Raw genomic sequence first — 12,192 nt, 5'->3', positions numbered from 1 at the left:
AGTTGTAAAATTTCCACTTAGCCAGCCTTCCTGTGGTTCTGGATGATGTCCGTTTTGTCTTTTAGTTGTAGTTTTGAAGTGGTTGTACAAGGCAGCAAGTTCAGGTGTTTACCTATGCTGCCATCTTGGTTTCTCCAGAACCTAGGTTCTTGAACTTAATTCATCCCAGAAGGCTGTTCAAGAAGCGATTTGTTAAAAAACTGAATCATTTTTTTTCTCTCATTAGAAATAATGAGAGAAAATGGAATTAATCTGTTCCAGACCCCCAAATGATTCCCTGTTTTAATTTTCTTAATTGCCTGTGGTTGCTGTTTCATGAGCACTTTCACACCCTTAGCAACATCAGCACTGTTGATGGCCTCTTTATATTTTAAAATTGTGCTAATAGCCATGCCATACTCACCAGACATGCAAACAACTTTATCATGTTTTGCAGTTATTTCTTTTTAAAGCTCTATCATTGTTCTTACAACTTTCCTTTTCACTTTGTTACTATCACTAACCTTCTTAGGATCCATGGTGACTTACTGGTACCTTAAATGCTGCCTGACCACCTACAATTTAGTACACATTCCCCAAATTGTAATATTTTGCTAACTGTTCTTATCCTCTTTTCAGGAAGACCAAGCAAGCTCTTTGAGAGCAGGGACTGTGTCTTCTTCCTTCTGATCAGCATCCAGCATGGGGCCTGGCAGCCGGGTCTCAGTAGGCCCTCTGGAAATTTATACAAACAGATGCATTTCAGTGCGGAAAAGCCAAGCTTCCCATCCATCTCTCTCTCTGCTCACATGACCTCCTCCCTTGGGCTTCCCTAAATTTTCAAAAGGGGATCTCCTAGTACTCAAAACCTCTAGAACTTGTACTTACTGTTTTTTTCTCATTTCAACGGCATGTCCCTGGCTCTCTCTCCCACTTCATCAGTCTGGCAGTCATTCTTACGGGGCTGAATGTAGCTGCCTTAATGTTAGGTGAGAAGAGAACACTGACTAGAAATAGCCATTGAAGCAACTGGGTTTCTCTGGAGCCACTTTTCAATGCAAAGCGTCCCAGAGGGGGCTGGTTCCATAAATTTTGCTGTCTAATAATGAAGATGGGAGGATAGAAGCTCACAACAGCAGCACTGGAAAGCAATCTTGGGATCATTTAGTTTTACGTGTGTGTTTAACATGGCTAACAGGCCCGGAGTGTGAGAGTTAATTGTATAAGGTCATAGAGCTAACATGTTTGTCTATTATTCATTTAAAAATTTTTGTCACACCTGGTTATGAAAGGATTTCACCTGATTTAAAGATATAAATTAAACATTTAAAAGGAATAGAGATGTAACATGGATCTAGGAACGCAAATTATGAAGCAGCATTTATTGAAAAGGCTCCATAGAATGCTAAGAAGGCCAGTTGTGAGTGGGTGTTACATAAAAGGGGGTATCTTTTGATGTTGAACATGGTTGAAATATATAATCTCTCAAAACTTTGATATGTCACATGTATTGTGAATCAACAGGAATGTGACATTTTCCAAACTTACTTGATCTGAAACACTTCCTCCCCGCAACCCCCAGCATTTGAAGAGCTAGTGCTTTGCCAGACACCTACAGGAAAATGCTGCCATGGAGTTTCCTATATTTTTTGAAGATGGGGCCAAGATAATTTGGCTCTAAGCTTTCTAGCAGCCATCTTCAAAGAGGAAACCAAAGTTGGTTAAACAGCTCATGCTGTGGTTGAGATAAAACAAGACCAGTCGGCCTAGAGAAGCCAGGCAGGAACTTCTTAAAAGAGCCTCAGAAAGGGGAAAGTGTAATATAATGAACTGGAGGCCTGGTGCATGAAATTTGTGCACGAGGGGTGTGTGTGTCCCTCAGCCCAGCCTGCACCCTCTCCAATCTGGGACATCCCTCTCACAATCCAGGACTGCTGGCTCCCAACCGCTCGCCTGCCTGCCTGCCCGATTGCCCCTAACTGCTTCTTCCTGCCAGCCTGATCACGCCCTAACCACTCCCCTGCCAGCCTGATCGACACCTAACTGCTCCCCTGCAGGCCCAGTTGCCCCCAACTGCCCTCTTCAGGCCTGTTCACCCCTAACTGTCCTCCCCTGTAAGCCTGGTTGCCTCCAACTGCCCTCCCTTTCAAGCCTGGTCCTCCCAACTGCCCTCCCCTGCTGGCCTGATTGCCCACAACTGCCCTCCCCTGCTGGCCATCTGGTTGTGGCCATCTTGTATCCACATGGGGGAAACCATCTTTGACCACATGGGGGCAGCCATCTTGTGTGTTGGAGTGATGGTCAATTTGCATGTTACCTCTTTATTATATAGGATGATATCTTCAACTTCTCCACATATATTGCTGAATTTCACTGTATTCATCCTTATCCGATCCTTCAGTGCAGAGGATAGTCATAACACCAAACAATCTATACTAATAAAAGGGTAATATGCAAATTGGTCAGGGCACCCTCACAGTAATGACCAAACAGCAGGCTGGGTGGGGTGATCAGGCCAGCAGGGGGGTTAGTGAGAGACGACCAAATGACTGAACAGCAGGCTGCGTGGGGTGACCAGGCCGGCAGGGGGCTTAGTGAGGGATGACCAAATGACTGAACAGCAGGCTGTGTGGGGCGACCAGGATAGCAGGGGGGGCAGTGAGGGGTGACCAGGATGGCAGAGGGGGGCAGTGAGGGGTGACCAGGCCTGCAGGGGGGCCAGTTGGTGGCAACCAGGCCAGCAGGGGGGGGCAGTGAGAGGCAACCAAGCTGATGGGGGCGGGGCAATTGGGGGCGACCAGCCCAGCAGCGGGGGCAGTTAGGGGTGACCAGGCTGGCAGGGGTGGCAGTTAGGGGAAATCAGGCAGGCATGCAGGTAAGCAGTTAGGAGCCAGTGGTCCCGGATTGTGAGGGGGATTTCCAACTGCTGGTTTAAGGATGTCCAGCAGTCAGACATCCCCCGAGGGGTCCTGGATTGGAGAAGGTGCAGGCTGGGCTGAGGGGACCCCCTCCATGCACAAATTTTGTGCACCGGGCCTCTAGTTATTTTATAACGAACTAATGAAATATACCATTGGTTTAACCCTTTGCACTTGCTTGCTTTTTTCTCGATTCCTTTATTCTACTCGGGATTTAATTTTTTAAATACCCCAGATTTTACAAAGCGCGGCAGTAGAATAAAAAACTGGTTTCTTTTCATACAAACTTATTTATTTGGATTTTTTTATATTTTAAATTATTGATACATTCAAAGAGTAATTTTAATCTTGACATCCGAGTGCAAAAGGTTAATCTAGAAATAGATTTTATTGTCTGGATGAAGACTGTCAGCCAAAATTTTGTCAGATAGATAGTTTACTTGCTGTAGTAGACAGTTGAACAGGGAAAAAGGAATGAAGGATGTTTTATAACATACATGAAATACTAGTTTGAAAAAAATAAGCTCTGACACCTGAATTTATTATTATCCTTCTTGGCTCACGAGTGCACTATTGGACCAACTGTAGCTCACCAGCTATGTGGAGGCAGAGAGTCAGGTGTTTTGACCACCAAGATGTTTGCATCTGTTACTAAATTTCCTCTGTGGCTTTGGGAAGTGGTTTTAACCACTTTGTTTTATAACTCCTGAAACCTGACATAAATAGCCAAAGAAAGGTTTATAGAAAACTAGCAATCAATAACTCCAAGATATTAAGCTCCAAATGAAACTTTTGCTCAGGTGATATTTGGATGCTATGATACTGAAGGTAGACAATAAGCACACTTGAATGAGTGCAATTTAGCGAAGTATCCAGATGGTTTGGTAAATGGCTTCCATCTTTCATCAACAAAGGCCAGTGAATTACTCTTGTTCCTTTACAGTTGACAGAGACAGTTTATATGTTACCCTGGTGTCAGTTCATTGGGTCAATCTACCTACCTTTAGAATGCACGATACAACATAAACTAGTAAAATATCCATCTGTTTTGTATTGAAGGCACCCATGGGCAGATTTCCACCATCTCTTTTTGTCTCCTTTTCTGAGGTCACAAAACCCTCACCTGCAGGAGTTTTCTCTTTAAGTCTAAGCCAGTGGTTTTCAACTGGCAGCACTTTTGGTCTGCAGGGGACCTTTGGCAATGTCAGGAGACATTATTATTTGCCACAACTCTGGGAAAGGGGTGTTGCTGCTGGCATCTAAAGAGTAGACACCAGAGATTCTGCTAAGAATCATACTAAACAAAGGACAAACTCCCACAACACAGAACTATGTGGCTGAAAATGGTGATAGTGTTGATGTTTAACCTAAATCTCTATCATAATTTAAGGCCCTTTATTAAAGGTTTATGTTGCAAAGGAGATGAAAAATTGATTGTTAACTTAATTCATCCAATAGTCTTACATTCTAAAAAACACAACAGCACAATGTTTAGACTGTAGACTGTACTTCTAAACATTGTAGTACAGATACCCTCTTTTCTAAATTTAATAACCTTTGTTTTGGAGACTGGATCTTTTTTTATATATATTCTTTTTATTGATTTTTAGGGAGAGAGGATGGGAGAGGGAGAGAAAATTCAACCATCTGCCTCCTGCATGCCCCCTATTGGGGATCAAGCCTACAACCCAGGCATGTGCCCTGACCAGGAATTGAACCTGCAATCAACCTTTTGGTATAAGGGACAATGCCCAACCATCTGAGCCACAATGGCCAAGGCAAAACTGTTTGCTTTTGTTGTTGTTTTAAAATATATATTTTAATTTTTTCAGAGAGGAAGGGAGAGGAAGAGAGAGAGAAACATCAATGATGAGAGGGAATCATTGATTGGCTGCCTCCTGCCCATTGGACTGAGCCCTCAACCCAGGCATGTACTCTTGACTAGAATCGAACCTGGGACTTTTCAGTCTGCAGGCCAACTCTAGCCACTGAGCCAAACCAGCTAGGGCCAAAACTTATCCTTAATTGATTACTTGATTTTTTCTTCCCCGGGCCAAATAACCCCAATATTTATTGAATGTTAACTCTATGCAGGTACAGTGTAAGGTAGTAAGAATAAAAATGCAAGCTCTATTGTTTTTCAGAAGCTCAGTTTTAATGAGAGATGATCACAATGTCAGATTAAATACACTGGGCTAAGAATTTGTGTGGCATTCAGGATGCTGTTAGCATGAAAGCAGAAGTGATAAATCCATCCTGAAGGTAAGGAAGGCTTTAAAGATGAAGCAACATTTGAACTGAGACTTGAAGAGTGAGAGTTTTCAGGTGGATGTGGCTTAGTGAGAAAGGCAATAAAAGCACCATTCCTTAAAAAAAAATATTAAGCACCCATTATGTACCAAGGGTTAGGCACCAATCATGTTACTGTGAAAAAAAGACAGCTCCTATCACTTGCGGGTTTTAAAAGAGTCAAAGGAAACCTGCCTAATCCTATATAATAAAGAGGTATTATGCAAATTGACCATCACTCCAACACACAAGATGGCCTCCCCCATGTGGACACAAGATGGCTGCCACAAGATGGCCAGCAGGGGACGGCAGTTGTGGGTGATTAGGCCAGCAGGGGAGGGCAGTTGGGAGGGACCGGGCCTGAAAGGGAGGGCAGTTGGGGGTGATCAGGCCTGCAGGGGAGGGCATTTAGGGGTGATTGGGCTGGCAGAGGAGGGCAGTTGGGGGTGACCAGGCCTGCAGGGGGAGGACAGTTGTGGGGGGACACAGGCCTTCTGTTGAGGGCAGTTGGAGGTGACCAAGCCTGCAGGGGAGGGCAGTTGGGGGCAATCAGGCTGGCAGGGGAACAATTAGGTATCGATCAGGCCGGCAGGGGAGTGGTTAGGGGGTGATCAGGCTGGCAGGCAGAAGTGGTTAGGGGCAATCAGGCAGGCAGGCAGGTGAGCAGTTGGGAGCCAGCAGTCCTGTATTGTGAGAGGGATGTCTGACTGCCCATTTAGGCCCGATCCCGGTGGGCCTAAACAGGCAGTCGGACATCCCTCTCGGGGTCCCAGATTGGAGAGGGTGCAGGCTGGGCTGAGGGACACCCCCACCCCCGCAGTGTATGAATTTTGTGCACTGGGCCTCTAGTCTATATAATAAAGTTCCAGGGTCATAACAACCATTACGACCAAAGGCTCGACCAGACCGGAAGTCAGTGCTGGGTTGCCATGGGTGCGGATAGGCTGTGCTGGGCGGAAGTCAGTCCCAGTCCCAGCCACAACAGGTGGGAGTCAATCCTGGGCGGGAGCCAGTCCCGGTGGGAGCCAGTCCAGAGCAGGAGCCAGTCCCAGGTGGGAGTTAGCCCTGGGTCATGTAAGTGGAAACCATAAGAAGTAGAAACAAGGCAAACCTATCCCTCCACATGGGGAGATATTGGCAGAAGAATAGCAGGGAGCCAGAACTCCCACTATCTCATAACAATAATGAATACCCATCCCCCTCCCCGACACACACACCTACCAACCTTGGGTCAAGTGGGGAACCTGGACTATTACTCTCTTCTTGAAATAATGAGGTGGCATCTTCCCTTACCAGAGCAGTATCAAAGCAAAGTCAGATAAAACAGGGTTGAAAAAGATCCAGAGTTTCATAATGCTCAAAATTTCTAGGTTTCAATTATCAAATTATTCATACAAAGAAGCAGAAAGATCTAAAACTGAATAAAAAAGATAATATATACTAACACTGAGATAGTAGAAATGACAGAGTTATTTGATAATAAGTTTAAAGCAGCCATCAAAACAATCTTTACATGAGTGATTTTGAACATCCTTAAATGGGAAAAAAAGAAAGTTATGGCAAGTAAATAGAAAGTCTCAGCAAAGAAAATGAAGCTATAAAGAAGAACCAAATGAAAATTATAGTACAGAAGAACATAATAACTGAAATAAATAACTCAGTGAATAGGCTCAAAGCAGAATGGATGGAACAGAGGAAACCCTCAGGGAACTAGAAAATATAACAATAAAAATATCCAATGAGAATAGGGAGAACATGGGCTTGAAAACAACTGAAAAAGATCAGAACCACAGAAACTAGTGGAGTCATAACAACAACAACCAAAATAAATAAATAAATAAATGAATAAATAAATAAATAAATAATAAAAACTGTAACATTTGGAGTCCAGGAAGAAATTAAAGGAGATGGAGCTGAAAGAGTATGTGAAGAAATAATGGCTGAACACTCCAATTGGTCAAAAGACAGAAATCCTCAATTTTAAGAAGGTGAGCAAATACAAAATGAGATAAACCCAAGGATATCAACACCCACATCATAGTCAAACTTCTGAAAAATAAAAATAAAAACAAAGAAAAAAATCTTGAAATTTCTGAATGACAAATAACACTTTACCTATAAGGAAAAAGTAATTCTCATGACAATAGGTTTTCCATTAGAAATCATAAAGTTTAAAAAGAACTGTCAACAGAGTCCTATTTCCAATGAAAATATCCTTCAGCAATATGGGGAAAATGAAGGCACCTCAGGAAAGAGAAAACACAAATATAAACAAGAATTGATAAAGAATAATATCCAAATTTCAAAAAATATATGAACTATATTTAATATCATCTATCCAGGCAAACTCAAATTTATTCCTCCATTACTTACCAGGATAGCTAAAATTAAATAGGTTTATAATATTAAGTATTGTCAAGTATCTGCAGGATCTGGAACTCTCATTCACTGCAGGTGGTTGTATAACTTGGATAAAAGGATGCAAAACTGTACTAAAACTAAACATATGCCTACAGCAGTGGTCGGCAAACTGTGGCTCTCGAGCCACACGCGGCTCTTTGGCCCCTTGAGTGTGGCTCTTCCACAAAATACCACGTGCGGGCACGCATGTACAGTGCGATTGAAACTTCATGGCCCATGTGCAGAAGTCAGTTTTCGGCTCTCAAAAGAAATTTCAATCGTTGTACTGTTGATATTTGGTTCTGTTGACTAATGATTTTGCTGACCACTGGCCTACAGCATGAGTCATTAAATTTACTGCTTTTATATATCCAAATGAAATGAGCATATAGGTCCTCCAAATCATATGTGAAAGGAAGTTTAGCGTACCTTTATTCATAATATTTTAAAATTAGAAACAACTTACAAATCTGCCTACAGAAAAATGGAAGAATGGTAGTAAATTCAAATACTAGAATACTACACACCTACAAAAAAAGAAAAAAATCCTGATATGAAGAATAATATGGGTTAATTTCATGGATATTATGTTGAGCAAAAGAAGTGAGACACAAATGAGATACATCATATAAATCCACTGATATGAATTTCATGAACTGATGGTACTATCAATGATTATAAAGGTCAGAAAATTAAGAAATTCTGAGAGTAGCCGAAACCGGTTTGGCTCAATGGATAGAGCGTTGGTCTGCGGACTGAAAGGTCCCAGGTTCGATTCCGGTCAAGGGCATGTACGTTGGCTGCAGGCACATCCCTGGTAGGGGGTGTGCAGGAGGCAGCTGGTTGATGATTCTCTCTCATTGATGTTTCTAGCTCTCTATCCCTCTCCCTTCCTCTCTGTAAAAAATCAATAAAAAAAAAATTCTGAGAGTAGTAGTGAGAAAGGAGGATGAAAGAAACTTCTAAAATCTTGAAAAAGATTCTACATCTTATATTGGGTGTTACATATGTAAACATGTTTGATCTCTACATTTACGTTTCATGCACAGGCGGAGTTAAATATAAGTGTGTTCTAGCACTGAAAGTCGCTTATTATTTGAGCTTGGGTTCCTCAATGTTCAGAGTCCATGCTAATCTCCAATAGGTCATATTACCATCTGAAGATAAATAGTGCCATCAAGATCTAATTCTATAGCTCAGTAACCCTGAAAAATGAAAGAGGATTTATCCTGATTAAGAACTCTGAAGAAATCATACTAACAATTCAATATATTTCACCAAATATTCTGCATAAAATATCATCTCAAATGGAGTACCATTTGTGATTCAATAATTGGAATTTAAGAGGAAGTAAAAGAATAGGTCTTTTGTTATTCTCAGAGTTTGTGGACTCAGTAGTAATACTGATTATTGAAAAAGTAGGTGTTTACTTTTTCTACAAATATTTAAATTGTTTGGGTAATACCAAAAGATTGTAAATTTTTAGCCTAAACATACTTTAATATATTTTTATTGTTAATTTTAGAGAGAAAGGGAGAGGGAGAGGAAGATAGAAACTTCAATGATGAGAGAGAATCATTGATCGGCTTCCTCCTGCATACCCTACACTGGGGATCTAGTCTGCAACTCGGGCATGTGCCCTGACCAGGAATCGAACTGTGACTTCCTGGTTCATAGGTTGATGCTCAACCACTGAGAATCACCAGCCAGGCAGCCTAATCAGTGACTGTCATATATTGGGAAATGAGACATTAAAGTAATATGTAATCCTATGTAATAAAAAGCTAATATGCAAATTGACCAAGCAGTGGAACGACTGTTCACTATGACACGCACTGACCACCAGGGGGCAGATGCTCAATGCAGGAGCTGCCTCTGGTGGTCAGTGGGCTCCCACATGGGGAATGCCACTCAGCCAGAAGCCCTGAGCAGAGCTCACTGCAGGCAAGTGCAGTGGTGGTGGCAGGAGCCTCTCCCATGGGGAGCGGGCCTAAGCCATCAGTTGGACATCCATCCAAATTTCGTGCACTGGGCCACTAGTGCTTATATAATACTTTATAGGCCTCAGAACTCTGCTGCCTGCCTTTCTTATTTGAGCCCTTAAATAACCCTGGGTGAGAGGGACAGCAGGTAATATCTCCATTTTATAAAGTAGGACCATGAGGCCAACAGAAATGAAGGAACTCTCTCTCACCCCCAGCCATGACCACAGACCTAGTTATTGGCAGTTGTCTGATCCCAAATCTTATGGTTTTTCTCTCTTCCTTGGTTCCAAACGCAATTTTCTGTGCAAAGAGGCAAGCCCACTTCTTTCTAACCGCTCCTTGCCCTGCTGTCATCATCTCTGTCTTTTGTTTTCTGCTGGCCCCAATGCTGAAGGAATGTTTCAGTCTTCCCAGTTCAGACTGCTGAGGGACATCCCAGGGAAAGGAGTGAGAATGGCTGTTCTGCCACTGTCCATTTGCAAACTCATTTCTACCTTGATTCCCCAATTTTTGAGGAGTAAGGAAAACTGAGATGTGGGACAGAAAATCTCTTCTGTTTGTCTTGGTGTTTGATAATGTATGCAACCTCTCTGGGTGGTTTAAGTACTTTCTATAAAAGGGATCTTTTAATGACAAAACTAATGTGATTATCTGAGCCAGTGTGAGAGGCGTATTCAAGGCTTAAAGAAAATCTGTTAGAATAGCTGAATGTATCTGCTTAATCCTTTCTCTAATGTGGCTGAACAATGCTCTGGGAAGCCATTGGTTCAGTCTTTCTTCCAGTAAATGCCTGTCTCCAGAGGTAGGGACTGGTTGCAGCTTTTGATACTCTTGCTTCATCTTCTCAGCTGCACAGAAGCACAGGAAAAGCCTGGAGGAGCCCAAAGCACTTGCAGAAACCAGTGCCTCCTCTGGAAGCTGAGGGCGAAACGCAGGGCGCACGCATGCTTTCTCCACAGCACGTGGAGAAGCCAGGGCTGCGGTCACCAGTGGGAAGGCATCTCCGAGAAGGGCCCTGTGCCCAGTGATTGATTTCTTTGGGTGCTGCATGAGGGATCATTTGTGGAAGCTTAAATTCTTACACATGAGCGTTTTTAAAAGGCTTTTTATTGATTTTTATTTTATTTTTTTAAAAATATGTTTTTATTGATTTCAGAGAGAGAGGAAGGGAGAGGGAGAGATAGATAGAAACATAAATGATGAGAAAATATCGTCCATTAGCTATCTCCTGCACCCTACTGGGGATCGAGCCTGCAACCCGGGAATGTGCCCCGATCAGAAATGGAACCATGACCTCCTGGTTCATGGGTCAACGCCCAACCACTGAACACCTGAGGTTTTTCAAGAGTGGTTTAGGTATTTCTTTTTGGGGGGTTGGGGTGAGGGTGGGCAAGGGAAGTATAAGAGGGGAGAAAAGTGATACTTACTAGGGTTCTGCAACTTGCTCTGTGACTTTGGGCCAAAATGACATCCCTCTGAGTCTGTTCTCTCATTTGTGAACTTGGGATAATAATATCTGCCACATGAATTCACTACGAGAACCAAAGTGAAAATGTGAGCATGAATGTGAAACTGTCACAGCCAATCTAGGACATCTAATACCATGCTGTACACTTTTTATTTTAACTTACTTTATTTAAAGTATTTTAAATTTTTGTTCTTTTAAAAGCACTTTAGTTTTCTAAATGTATAATTCAATTTCACTCAACAAAACACTTGTTAGCTGTTTACTATGTGCAGAGCATCACACACAGTTCTGGGAATACGGGTCTGAACAAGTCTGAACTTTAAGGCGGTCACAGCCTTGTAGGAGAGACAGGCATGTAAAATTCAGCTTGACAAATGTGTATCAGAAGTGATTAATCCTAACGTGGGGTCACTAATAACAGTGGCTAAATCTCACACAGTGCTTATTATTTGCCAGAGCTGGGCCAAATTCTTTACGTGGGTTACCTCATTCAATTCCTATAGCCCTATGAGGTAGGAACTAATGTGCCCATTTAACAGGTGAGGAGGCTGAGGCGCAATCTGATCAATTAGGTCAGGTTTCCACAGAACCACAGCTGGCAAGTGATGGGCCAAATGAGAGTCCCGATCTGTCTGCTGTTACAGTCTGAACTCTTGGTCATTGTGCTGTGCTGCATCTCAAGTCGAGGAAGACCTCCCAGAGGAATTGACCAAAGCTGGGTTTCAAGACAGAATTTGAAGTTTGTCAGGTGTACAGAGGAGAAAGGGTATTCCAGGAGATGGAGCAGCAAAGGTGAAAGCATGTTGGCTAGAAAGTGTGCAGAGAGGAGCTAGTTTGTGATCAGTGGTGGAAGGGGGCAGTGGGAGGTGTAAGTAAGGGCCAGGTTATGATCTCTCACACTGCACCTTTGTGGGAAAAGTAGCTAAATTATTTATTTTAATGAATTACTTGGTTTAGGTCCTATTTGTTCAAAAGGATTTTGCAGCAAAGTAGGAATTATTGCCACCTTTATTGTGCAGGATCACACAAAATACTTTAAATTTTAGAATCAGAAAACTTTCAGGATGGAAAGCAAAGAGATTACTCATTCTTTCAAGAGCAAATCAAGGCTGAGTGCATATAAATGTCTTAATCAAGGTTACAAAGTTCTTTC

This window comes from Cnephaeus nilssonii, assembly GCF_951640355.1.
Source record: "Cnephaeus nilssonii genome assembly, chromosome: 13".
NCBI classification, from domain to species: Eukaryota; Metazoa; Chordata; class Mammalia; order Chiroptera; family Vespertilionidae; genus Cnephaeus; species Cnephaeus nilssonii.
This window is presented reverse-complemented; position numbering follows the sequence as displayed.